A 13083-nucleotide genomic window follows, 5' to 3' on the forward strand; every position below is an offset into this window, starting at 1 on the left:
TGTCTTTCCCTCTCTCTCTCTGTAATGCTGCCTTTCAAACAAATAAATAAATCTTTAAAAAAGAAAATTCTTTAAACCAGTTAAATTAGTAGAGTTTATTCAAGTACAGCAAATCCAAACAAAACAAAAATGACTCACAACGTGTGCAGCTCCTAACACCAGAGCAGGTGCTGAGAACTCTGGCTAACAGATGATCAGAGGACACTTACAGAAAAGGGGAATTGAGGAATAGATAAAAACATAATTGACTGTAGCTTATTCAATGAACCAGTCAGTTGGTTACAGCCTAGTTGGTTAATTGGCTACAGTGCCACTTGCTACCCTGCAAAGTTACTATGATTGAAGTTGATATGGGTTGGCCTTTTGGGCCTGCTACAGGTGCATGGTATAAACCTATGGCCATTTATGAGTTTAATAACACATACAATGAAATAGCATTGGGCCTCAAAACAGAAGGAACGTTTGCAACGTTGTGATGACACATTTAGAAATGTGGACATTTCTAAATGGAATAAGCCAGACGCAGAGTGACAAAGACACTTTAGTCCCAAGTGTATGAACTTGCAGTTACTAAGATAAATAAGTTCATACAGCACGAGGACAATAGTTGATATCAACCTACTGTATACTTGAACTTTCCTGAGAGTAGATCTTTTTTTTTTTTTTGACAGGCAGAGTGGACAGTGAGAGAGAGAGAGAGAGAGAGACAGAGAGAAAGGTCTTCCTTTACCGTTGGTTCACCCAAGTATTCTCACCACACACACACACACACACACACTATGGGGCAGGTGTTTAGAGTAGCAGTTAAGCTGCTGCCTGGGACACCTGCACCCCCTATCAGACGCCTGGGTTTGAGTCCCGGTTCTGCTCCCAATTCCACATTCCTGAACACATACCCTGGGAGGCAAGTGGTTGTGTCCCTGCCACTTACGTGGGAGACCTGGGTAGAATTCCTGGCTCTTGGCTTTGGCTAGACCCAGTCCAGGCTGTTGCGAGCATTTGAGAAATGATTCAGCAGCTGAGATCTCCCTCTCTCTCTTTCTGCCTTTCAAATAAAATAAAATAATGACTCACAAAGTCATTCAATAAAATAAATAAGCACCTTTAAAAAGGTAACTGAAGTGATGGATTTTAACTAGCTTTATTGTGCTAATATTTCATGATGTACACTGATACCAAAATATCACATTGTACGTCTGGAATATATCCAACTTTTTCTAGTTATACCTCTGTAGAGGCGAAAACAGGATATGTTCTATATTATGGATTAGTTCTTTTGTTTTTATTCCCATAATTCAAAACCAAAAGGTTTGTTGAATGTTTTTAAGGGTTTTGATACATTTTGGGGATTTTGATATTGCCAGGTTGCTCATCTGCCTGACAATTGTGTGTGTTATCAGATGGTACCCTTGCCAACTTTGAATGTCATTTATTAAAATTTTGCCAACTTGATGGTGAAAAATAGCATGTTTTCATGTAATTATTAAGCTCAATTCTTTGAGCTTTTTGCAACATATTTGTTTCCTATTTTGTTTCCTTCCTTTGGTTCCCAGTGGATTGTCTATTCATGTGTCTTGCTCATTTAGCAAGTGACTTCTGTGTTGTTATTCCTTTTATTAAATCTATAATAAAAATAACACTATTTCCTACAAACACTTCATCCAGTCTATTGCTTACACTTCAGCTTTGGCTGTTTTTATTTAATCGATGTTTCTGGTTTACCTGTGGTCAAGTTTGCTATATTGTGCTTTGTGCTTTCAGGTCAGGATGGCTCCGTCCTGTTAATGTGGATCTATGCTGAGGCGGACTGGTGCTGTGGCTCAGGGTTAAGCCGCTGTTTGTGATGCTGGCATCCCACATGAGTGCCGGCTGGAGTCCCAGCTGCTCTGCTTCTGATCCAGCTCTGTGCTGGTGCATCTGGGGAAGCAGCAGACGATAAGACTGGGGTTGGGAGACCTGATGGAGTTCCTGGCAGAGGCAGGGGTGGGGTTGGGGTGCCTCAGCCAGCTCCTACCGTCCTCATGGCCATTTGCAGAGTGAACCACTCGATGGAAGCTCTCTCCCTCATTCTGCCACTCTGTCTTCCAAAGAGATAAATCTTTAGTAATGAGGTGGGAATTTATCCCACCCACTTCCCTAATCTAACACGCCTGGGTTCTTCCTCCATCACTTCCTCTGTCAAACCCTTGGATCTAGCAGCCTCAGCTAGATAAAAGGCACAGGTAAATGTCATTTCTGGATACCCAGTCCCATTTGCGTTTCAGATAAGCAACAGGTACTTTTAAAAAGCATCAGTACATCCCAATTGTTGCATGGCCATGTAGAAACTGAAAAAAAAAAAAAAAAAAAAAGTCATGCATCATTTGAAGCTCAACTGGGTTTCCAGGACTGGCCAAACCTGGCATTCCTACTGGGGCCAGTTCACCAACACCTGCTCACTGAGCTCCACCTTGGATCTGGTGTTGGGGGCTGGGTGGGGGAAGCCGAAGGGCAGACAGTTCCAGTTCTCAGGCATTCTTCTTACTCTAGTTTCCCAGAGAGTTTTGCAATCCGAAAATAACCCTCTGGGCTGTAACAATGACCGCTCGATCAGACTTGCTCGGGCACAGCCTCTGCGTTTTCCTGTTGCCCACGAAGGGCTCCCACGCAGCTGTTCGAGCCTAGGACCACCTGAAACACCTTTCCCTGGGGAGACCCACTCCCTTGGTTTGGCGAAGGAGCCAGAAGCCCGTGGTTGCAGGTGGTTCTGCTAAGATAAATCCGCGGAACGCGGGCAGTCCGTCTCCCCGGCTCGGCGCGGCGCCCGAGGCCTCTGGGCATCGCGGCTCGGCTGAAGTCGCCAAGCCAGAGAGGGGTCCCTTCAGGTCCCCCTCTGCACTCAGAATCCTTGGATTCTAGGTTTTTTTTTTTTGTTTGTTTGTTTGTTTGTTTTGCAGCGCTGCTCTCTGCAAGCTGCTTTCCATTGCGTGCAGTTCACCCCATCCGATCTTCACTCCAATTTGCGAGGAAAAGCAGGGCAGCTCATTTCTGTTTCACGGAGGCGGACGGGGAGCCTCACGCGGGCTAAGTTCACGCAGCAAGCTCCGGAGGCTGCCCCGCCTGCAGATCCCGCCCTCTTCCCACCCCACCAAGCTGCCGCCTTTCGCCTACAACGTCCGTGGGGACCCCGGGCTTGGACAGAGAGCCCACCTTGAGTCGCAGGTGACTTCCGCTCTGCCACTAACCTGTAGACAGCCCCGGCCTTGCAACTGACACACGCGTTGGGGGAGGGGGACGGGAGGTGGGGAAGAGGTTTGTGCACGCGCCTGGGCGCAGGAGCCCGGAGCCTGGGGCTGCGCGGGGCCGAGGGGCCGGCCGCGTGATCGCCGGGCCCCTCCTGCAGCGCCAGAGCGCCGGGTTCCCGAGCCGGGCGGGGAGCGGCCGCGGGCACGGCGGCGGGGGCGTGCGCCGAGCGCGTGTGCGCGCGCGCGCGCGCGGCTGCGGCTCCCCAGGCCGCTCCGGGGAGAGCGAGGGCGGCGCCCGCCAAGCCTCGCAGCGCCGCCGCCGGGACTCGGAAGTGCAGAGCTAGGGGTGTTGGGAACTCGTGGCGCGCGGGAACGTCGCGGTCGCCGCCGCCCGGGACAGCCCGGAGGTTGGTAGCTGGTGACCGTAGGGGGTCCCCGGGGAGGTTAGCTGCTGACCCTTTGGCTTCGGTTTAATTTGCTGGAAAAAAAAGAAATACACAAGACGCTTTTCCTTTCCTGCTCCAGTGGCCGTGTGCGCGCCCGAGGGCGGGACAGAGGAAGTTCCCGGTCCCCTGGAGTAGACAAAGGCGACGGGGGCCGCGCGCGCAAAGGCGGGGGTCCGGTGGGCAGTGGCGGGGGGTCCTGTCCCTTCCCCAACCGAATCCACGCGCTCCCATGCCCTCCTCGTCTTCTTTGGCTTGGGCCCGAGTTTCCGACCGGTGCGAGAGGAGGGGGCTGCGAACTCCGGGCCCCCTGGCAGCGATACAGGCGCGCCTGCCTGAAGGCTGCGGCTCCAAGGACCCCGAAGTTAGAGGTTGCTATTGTTCGCTACTCTGGGGACTCAGTTTCCCCCATCTGTATATGGACTAACCCTCCTCTCCCCCCATCCCCACCCCCAACCCCGGTCCTCACCAAAAATGTTAGAGGTGGCTTTGGAGAGGAGGAGGTGCCGCGTCTCGGATCAGGGCAGCCTGCTATGTTTGCAACGTGTGGGCGAGGCTCGTGTTTCTGTCCCTTTCTATTCCGTTTCATTCATTCATTGATTCTCGGAGCTGGGCGCCTACCTCGCAGTAGGATGACAGCTAGGGGAGCACCTAGCAGAGAAGACGCGTGGTTTTCGCGCTGGGCTTTGAGGAATGATCGTTTCCATCCATTCTCTGTGTCCCAGCTCCCTACTTCGCTGCGGCCCCTAACTGTGCCGAAGTGTTGGGAAGGGCAGTTTTGAGCTAAGAGATTAGGTTGGCAGTAGGCCCTGTGCTGGTGAAGTGCCTTAGATACATTGTTTCTAAATCCTGTACTGCCGGGAAGAGGCGGTGTCCCCGATTCTCCGAGGAATACAGCTGGGGGGTGCGGCACAGCCCGGAGCAGTACCTGTGGGCCCTGGGTTCTGGCCTCCTCTTGTGGATCACCACCTTATCCGTGGTTTGCTTGGCTCCCTCCTTGGGATGTAGGTTAGACACACTAGGAGTGAAAGCCTGGCATTGTCGCAGCTGTCTTCTTTGTGGGGGGCTGCCTTATCCGTGGTTTGCTTGGCTCCCTCCTTGGGACGTAGGTTAGACACACTAGGAGCGAAAGCCTGGCATTGTCGAAGCCGTCCTCTTTGTGGGGGGCTGGGTGGGTATTGGTAGGAACTCTAGGGAATGCCAGCCAGTGTGACTCTCCTCTTCTGGTGAGTGCTCTAGACCTGGCCAACCCGGAAGTGCTTCCTAAATGATGTATTGGCTTTCTCTGTCTTGCCTGAAGTCCTTGATTCCTTGTAGCCATCCTTAATTTTTTTGGGGGGGGGTGGGTGGGTGGGGGGGTGCCCATGGACCTCATTGAAGTCTGGGGAAGTAAGATTTTTTTTTTTTGGACAGGCAGAGTTAGAGAGACAGAGAGAAAGAAAGGTCTTCCTTCCGTTGGCTCATCCCCCAAATGGCCACTACGGCCTGCGTGCTGCACTGATCTGAAACCAGGAGCCAGGCACTTCCTCCTGGTCTCCCATGCAGGTGCAGGGCCCAAGCACTTGGGCCATCCTCCACTGCCCTCCTGGGCCACAGCAGAGAGCTGGACTGGAAGAGGAGCAACCGGGACAGAACCGGCACCCCAGCCGGGACTAGAACCCGGGGTTCTGGTGCTGTAGGTGGAAGATTAGCCAAGTGAGCCGAGGCACCAGCCTGGGGAAGTAAGTTTAAAAGACACTAAGAATGTGTAGGTTTATAAATCACAGCAAATCCCTTAATCCTTGGGGGGGGGGGTGTTCCCAAAACACCCAACGGGTGCCTGTGCCTGAAACTGCAGACGGTGGTGAACCCTACACTGGGATAGTGACAGCAACGGGCAGGTGGTGTGCACAGTGTGATTGCGCTGCATGAAGGGGGTGGTTTGTGTTCCAGGCAGAATGGAGCTGGATGGTGCAAGGTTTTCTCACGTAACTCAGATGGCACACAATTTAAAACTGACGAATTGCTTATTTCTGGAATTTTCCATTTTGTATGGTCTTTGCCAGTTACTGAAATCACAGGACCGAAGCCAGGACCCAGGAACTCCATTCTGGTCTCCCACTCGGATAGCAGAGACCCAAGTATTTGAGCCATCTTCCGCCGACTTCCCAGGCACTTAGCAGGAAGCTGAATTGGAATGGAGCAGCTAGGACTCGGAACTCTGCTATGGGATGCCAGCATTGCAATCCCTTGGCCTAATCTGTTGTATACTAATGTTAGCCCCTAAATATATTTGCCTTCAATTTTTCTATGAACTTTTGGAAGTCCCCTCATAGTAAGTAGGGAGACCCATGTAAATGGTATTTTGCAGCCTTCCCTCAGTATCTCATGGGGACTGTTTCAGCAAGCCCTTTAAATAAAAATGATGTAGTATTTGCATATACTCTACATATATCTTCCCATATGCTTTATTATTTTTTGATAGGCAGAGTTAGACAGTGAGAGACAAAGGTCTTCCTTCCATTGGTTCACCCCCCAGATGGCTGCCAGGGCTGGCGTGCTGCGCTGATCTGAAGCCAGGAGCCAGGTGCTTCCTCCTGGTCTCCCATGCGGGTGCAGGGCCCAAGCACTTGGGCCATCCTCCACTGCACTCCCGGGCCACAGCAGAGAGCTGGATTGCAAGAGGAGCAACCTGGACTAGAACTGGCGCCCATGTGGGATGCCGGCGCCGCAGGCAGAGGATTAACCAAGTGAGCCACGGCGCCGGCCCCAGAACTGCTCTTTCTGCCATGGTTGGTTGTCTGCCTTTATGAACGAAGGAAATGATTTTCAGTTAGAGACTGTGAACACAGAGGTGTATGAGAGAAGAGTATGAACTCATGGCCCCTGAAGCCCCCTGATGGCCACTTGGGCCTGCAGGGTTGGGTATCTGAGGTTGCAGTTCCACTTGGTGAGGACGTCTAAATTCTTGCTGGCCACCCCAGCAGCTCTTTCCTCCTTCTCAGTTTGTGTCTTTGTCGAGGTTTCCTTTAGCTTCTGGTGATCAAAGCTTCAGAAGTTTGATTGCCCAGCTGGGTTGTTGCTGTGTTCTGCCCGCTCTGCTCCTTCTCTGGGTGATGCTGGGTGTGTGTCATGCACTATACACCAGGCCCTCCCTTTGCCCTTTGTTTCGTCAGGTGGCAGTCAGTCTTGCAGTATATGGTTTTACATCTCTGATCCCTTTTTGAGTGCAGTACTCAGAGTTCTGGATTTGGGGGCCAGGGTTGTGGTACATGTGACATGGGCATCACACACTGAAGCCTTGGTTTGGGTCCCAGCTTCTCTGTTTCTGATCCAGCTGTCTGCTAATGCACCCAGGGAGGCAGCAGAGGATGGGCCAGACCACAAGGAGAATGAGAAGGAACCAGCAGATAGGAGCCTTGTCTTTCTCTTCCCCACCCTGCCATTGCTCTAACTTTCAAATCAATAAATGGATAAAAATCTTAAAGTTCTGGATTTTGGAGCATTTTGGGTTTGGATTTTTTTTTAAAGATTTATTTATGTGAAAGGCAGAGATACAGAAAGAGGAGGGAGAGACAGCGAATAAGAGCCACTTGTGAGAGGGAGGGAAATAGATAGGTATCTTCCATCTGCTGATTCATCCCCCAAATGGCTGCAACAGCTGGGGTTGGCCAGGCTGAAGCCAGGAGCCAAGAGCTTCTTCCAGATCACTCAAACAGGTGCAGGGGCCCAAGCACGTGGGTCATCATCTGCTGCTTTCCCAGGTGCTTCAGCAGAGAGCTGGATCGGAAGTGGAGCAGCTGGGAGTTTAACTGGCACTCATATGGGTTGCTGGTGTCACAGGAGGCAGCTTAACCCACTATGCCACAATGCTGGCCTCAACAGTCTGAAGAATGAACAAATTACTGCCTCCAGCAAAAGTCTCATTAAGTTGAGAAAAAAGAAATAAAAGAGCAAGGGACTGGTGCTGTGGCATAGTGGGCAAACCTCCGTCTGTGGCGCTGGCATCTCTTATGGGTGCTGGAGTCCTGGCTGCTCAACTTCAGATTCAGCTCCCTGGTAGCATACTTAGGAGAGCAGTGGAGAAAGGCCCAAGGACTTGGGCCCCTGCACCCATGTGGGAGACCTGGAAGAAGCTCCTGGCTTCTGTCTGGTCCATTGGGGACTATTTGGGGAGTGAAACAGCCAACGGAAAATTCTCACTGCTCCTCGCTCTCGCTCCCACCCCACACTCTACCTTTCAAATAATTTTTTTTTTTAACAAAGAACTGTTTTTTTGATTTGAGAGGTAGAGTTACAGAGAGGGAGAGACAGAGGTCTTCCACCTGCTGGTTCACTCCCCAGATGGCCACAGTGGCTGGAGCTGGTCGATCAGAAGCCAGGAGCCCAGACTCCATCCTGGTTTCCAACATGCATGCAGGGACCCAAGCACTTGAGCCATCCTCCTGTGCTTTCCCAGGCACATTAGCAGGGAGTTGGATCAGAAGTGGAACAGCTGGTACTTGAACCGCTGCCCATATAGGATCCTGGAGCCATGGACGGAGTCTTAACCTATTATGCCATAGTGCTGGCCTGGTAAATAAATTAAAAGAAAACAAAAGAGCAAGTGCTGTGATCCTATTTATAGGAAATTCAGAAACTGGCAAAACTGAAACAAGTGGTAGACTCAGGTTGGTGGTCGCCTTTGGAGTTAGCAACTGGAGAAGAACAGAAAGGGTTCTGAGGCATTCAGGGTTTTTATTTCAGTAATAATCATGTGGTGACTCCATTTCTTAAGCCTTAATTTTTTCCCTTAAGTATATTTTTAATAAAGTTTACTTAAAACATCACATTGTAGAAAGCTTCATCGATTCAGATGCCCCCAATATAGGGAGCAGAAGGTGTAGTAGGCACGACTCGTGATTTTAAAAAGGCTTAAAACAGGTTGAAACATTTCAGGGGAAGAATGTAATATCACACCAGTAGCCTTTATGAATTAGGGACTGTATGCAATCAACTCTTTTTTGGAGTTTTTAATAGCAGAGTTCTGGCTTACAGGAAGTTCGTATAAAAAGTCTTAGAGTTCTGTTTGATTGTAAGGCACATACAGCGTGAGTGGAAGCCAGACCTGCTAAGGTGAGTGTGGAACACATTTTCAGATTTAATCCTCTCCCAATTCAACTTTTTAAAACTTGCTAACAGTTGGATTAAAACCAGTCTGATACATATCCATCTGGTTGGCTGTGTCCTCCCACGAGGCCATGAACCGAGGGCGGGGCGGGGGGGGGCAGTGTGTTCATCTCCTGTTGTCTGTGGCCGATCATCACGGACTCAGTGGCTTACGATGACTCATTGATGGCTTAGTGGCCCTGGAGGTCAGAAGCCCAGAATAGGTCGGCAGGGCACATTCCTTCTCGGGGCTTAGAGGGGACTGGTTTGCTTGTTACCTTTTCCAGCCTGGAGATGCCTCTTCTATGCCTTTGTTCATGGTCCTTCGTCCACCTTCGCATCTCTTCTCTTTCTCTGAGCCTCCTGCCTCCCTCTTGCAAGGAACCTTGTGATTGCATTGGGCCTCCTGGGCTAATCCAGGATAATCTTCCCGTGGAAAGATTCTGAACCGATCACATCTGCCAAGTCCCTTTGCCAGGAAAAGCATCAGGGCCCCAGGTTCCAGGACGAAGACATGCTTGTGCTCCGGGAGCCATCTTTGGGGATTCCACTGATGGGCTCTTTGCACTTTATCTTCAGATAGCGTAGTTCCTGGTTCTCAGTAGGAATTCCTTGATATTTATTGAATGAAGAAATGAGTGTAGGGTTTCAGCAGGTGAAGTCTAGTTTGTGAGACAAGAGAAATGATGGTCTTGCCCTACTTGCCCTCTGCCATATTTTGGCTTAGTCCTAGGTTCTTGTACTATGATGAGACAGCTAACATACTGTACCTATGCAGTTGAACCCTGCATTTGTGGTTCTACCAGAAGGTAACATGGGACCAGTGCAGACACCTCTCAGCAGTGGAGGGGCAAGGTTAAGACTCAAAGAGAAGAAGGCACAATATTAGAACTGCTTAGGGTTGCTCTGCCTTCTGATGTCTCTGGAGACGGTTGATAGGTTACTGTAAAAAGAATTCCCACACTGCCTAGAAATTAGGCCAGATGGCAAGGAGGTCCCCACCGACTTGGGAGCATAATATTTTTGTGGTTACATAAAATAAATATGCATAGTCATGCATTGCTTTTAGCAAGGGGATATGTTCTGAGATGCATTGTTGTGTGGTTTAGTTGTTGGGTGAACATCATGGGGTGTACTTACACAGACCATGGCTAGAACATCATAGGGGATATAATCTATGGGACTATTGTTGTCTGTGTGGTCCATCTTCAACTGAAATGTTGTGTGGTGCGTGACTGAGTGTGTGTAAGAAAGTACTTCAAAACATTGGTGGAGAAATGGAATTAAAAGACAAATTTATTTTGGTGCAAACACTTTTTGAAATCCATGCATAGTTTTTTTGTAATCTTTTTTTTTTAAGGTTTATTAACTTATTTGAAAGACAGTTACAGAGAGGCAGAGGCAGAGAAGTCTTCCAGCCACTGGTTTAATCCCCAAATGGCCACAACAGCCAGAGCTGGCTATATCCAAAGCCAGGAGCTTCTGGGTCTCCCATGTGGGTGCAGGGGCCCAAGGATATGGGCCATCTTTTAATGCTTTTCCAGGCCATAGCAGAGAGCTGGATCAGAATGGAGCAGCCGGGACTCGAACCGGTGTCCATATGAGATGCTGGTACTGCAGGCAGTGACCCTGCTACACCACAGAGCCGGCCCCGGAATCATTTTCATGACCTTTTTGAAGACCCCTTATAATGTATGCATTTTAATTTTTTTTGCACTGAAATAATTTAATGCAATTTCCATGAACTTTTTGAAGCATCTTAGCCTATGCTCATGTATATATGATAAAATGACTATTTAAAATTTATTTTTATGAAAGAGTTACAGAAATGGCACAGTGAGCACGCATACTTCCATCCACTGGCTCACTCACCAGATGGCCACACAGCTGGGCTGGGCCAGGCTGAAACCAGGAGCTTCATCTGAGTCTCCCGTGTGGGTGCAGGGGCTCAAGCACTTGGGCCATCCTCCGCTGCTTTCCCAGGTGCATTAGCAGGGAGCTGGATCCGAAGTGGAGCAGAGCCTGGACTGAACCAGCACCCATATGGGATGCTAACATCGTGGGTGGCAGCTTACCTGCTATGCCACATCGCCAGCCCCAGAGAACAACTTTGTAACATTTGATGTGATAAAGATCCACTGTGAAATATCATTTTCCAGGCATTATGTACTAGTATCTATAATACACGTGGTGCAGTAGATTGTGTCCCTGCCCCCTTTTAGGGTGCCATTGCTGTTCCTTCTAAAGAGATGGAATCTATTTTCTTCCTTTCTCTTGAATCTCTGCTGGCTGTTGACGTATTTGATCAGTAAAATGTCCCCTGAATTCTTGAGCCTGGTCCTTAAGAGACGTGGCACCTCTTGCCTTTGGGTTTTCTGGAATCTGAGACCCCCGTGCAGTGGTGAGCTGAAACCAGCCTGCTGCAAGATGAGTGCCACCATGCGGGAGCAGCTGGGCACCCCATGTCACTGGGCACCCCGTGTCACCGGGCACCCAACGCCAGCTGTGTGCGAGGCCATCGGGTCCCTCCAGGCCCTGGTTAGCTGTATGGTGACTGTAGTCATGCCAGTGACCGCAGGGATGATATCACATTGATATTGCACAGAACCCCAAGAAAGACTGTCTTTGTTTTAAGCTGCTGCCGTCACAGGATTCCTGTACTGAGACAAGGCCCTTTAACAGGAAGCGGTCTTTTATCAAGCAGGCATAAGGCCCAGGTGGAATTTATTATGCAAAATCCTGAGCCCCAACAAAGAAGGGTTTTCCCTTCTATACGGTTTCAGCCTCTTTGTCTCTCTCATATGGCTACGTGCATCCATTTGATTGGATATGCTAGTGTTACGTGGTGGCCATAGGACTGATAGTGAATGTAGTTACTGAGGACTGAGCCGCCCGCTGTCTGGCGAGGGTTAGCACCATTGCTCTATACTAATGAGCAGAACCGGAAATGGTTACCTATGAGCAGGTCGGGACTACAGCTGCCTCGTTCATAGGCCAGCAGATAACAACTGCGTTTCCTTCCCAGGACAGATGCCTCCCTTTTTCTTCTGACCTTGGGAAGGCCTGTACCACAACTTTAATCATGTCAGTTAGAAACAAGTTTAACTAAAATACAAAGGCCTGGGGCCAGGGCTATGGCCTAGTAGGCTAAGCCTCCGCCTGCAATGCTGGCATCCCATATGGGCGCTGGTTCTAGTCCCAGCTGCTCCTAGTTCATATGAGGGTAGGAGTCCAAGGACTTGGGCCATCTTCTGCTTTCCCAGACCTTGGCAGGAGCTGGATTGGCAGAGGAGCAGCCGTGACTTGAACCGGCACCCATATGGGATGTGGGGATGCAGCCGGTGGCTTCACCTGCTATGCCACAGTGCTGGCCCCCTGAATACGAGTGTTAAGAGGGCTTTGGAGGAAACTGAGATGGGAGAGTGGCATGAGCTTGGAATTGATTTTCCTGGGGAAAATAGTCACACTTATATTCTGCACATTGGACTTCTCTTCTGTCAGGTTGGATCCTGGAAAAGAGCAGAGGTCTCATCCTGACCTCCCAAGTTTGCTAGCCTGTTGCCCCACTGTTGCACTTCCTTCAAGGGGGTCGTCTGTGGCTTCTGTGGGCAGGTGCTCCTTTTGCTTTTGTGATGTTGTGGTTTCCAGAGTGCTCATTTATTCCTAAATTTAGAAACAACTTCAGTTTTACCCTTACCTTGACATGACTGCTGACTCTCCCCTCTTACATCCAGGGTAATTGTTTGATTTGGTTGGCCTTCTCCTGTGAGCCTTATGAGGAACATACACGAGTTAGATACTTCATGTGTATTTTGATGGCGTCTTGTTGACTTCCACATTTTCTCCTTGAAGTATCTAAAAAAAGCTTTCATTTTTAGATAGCTTTTATTATCTTCTATCTTCCTAGTGGTTTGGTTCCATTTAGGTTTTGAGATGAATGAATCCAGTATGCTTTGTAAGAATAGTGAGGTGGCTGGGGGAAGGCCCTGGTGTTACACATGGTGCGTGTGGCTCTGAGCTCTGCTGCCTACTCTCTATCATTTTGGGAAAGTTTCTTAACCTTCCTGGGCCTTGGTTTTCTTGATGTGTTTAAGAGAACAGCAGAAGTACCAACCTGGAAGGGTTGGATTGAGGATTAAATGAGATAATACTTGTAGTCAACACAGGTAATCTGTACATTATACGTAATGTAGGATAGCTAGTGTGAAACTGTAAGAAAACTCAGAAGCCAATTTTTTTTTTAAGATTCATTTTTATTTATTTGAAAGAGTTACAGAGGAGAGGCAGAG

The 13083-nt window shown here is 49.4% G+C and overlaps 1 protein-coding gene across 12 annotated transcripts in view; it reads left to right on the forward strand.

Annotated features, from left to right (window-relative positions):
- The first annotated feature begins 2564 nt into the window (after positions 1–2564).
- Positions 2565–13083, forward strand: part of HHAT (hedgehog acyltransferase) — a 300447-nt gene continuing 289928 nt past the window's right edge. For 7 of the 12 annotated variants that reach the window (XR_016219599.1, XR_016219600.1, XM_002717417.5 and 4 more), the window contains exon 1: positions 3492–3631. The gene's annotated coding sequence lies outside the window, so the exon portion shown is untranslated. Of the gene's footprint in view, positions 3202–3491; positions 3632–13083 lie in introns of those variants that run through there. The other 5 variants (XM_008268451.5, XM_089312130.1, XM_051821308.3 and 2 more) reach the window with 3 other exon arrangements.

The sequence above is a fragment of the Oryctolagus cuniculus genome, chromosome 13 (genome assembly GCF_051225735.1).
Source record: "Oryctolagus cuniculus isolate XC-2025 breed Fujian yellow rabbit chromosome 13, ASM5122573v1, whole genome shotgun sequence".
Lineage (NCBI taxonomy): Eukaryota > Metazoa > Chordata > Mammalia > Lagomorpha > Leporidae > Oryctolagus > Oryctolagus cuniculus.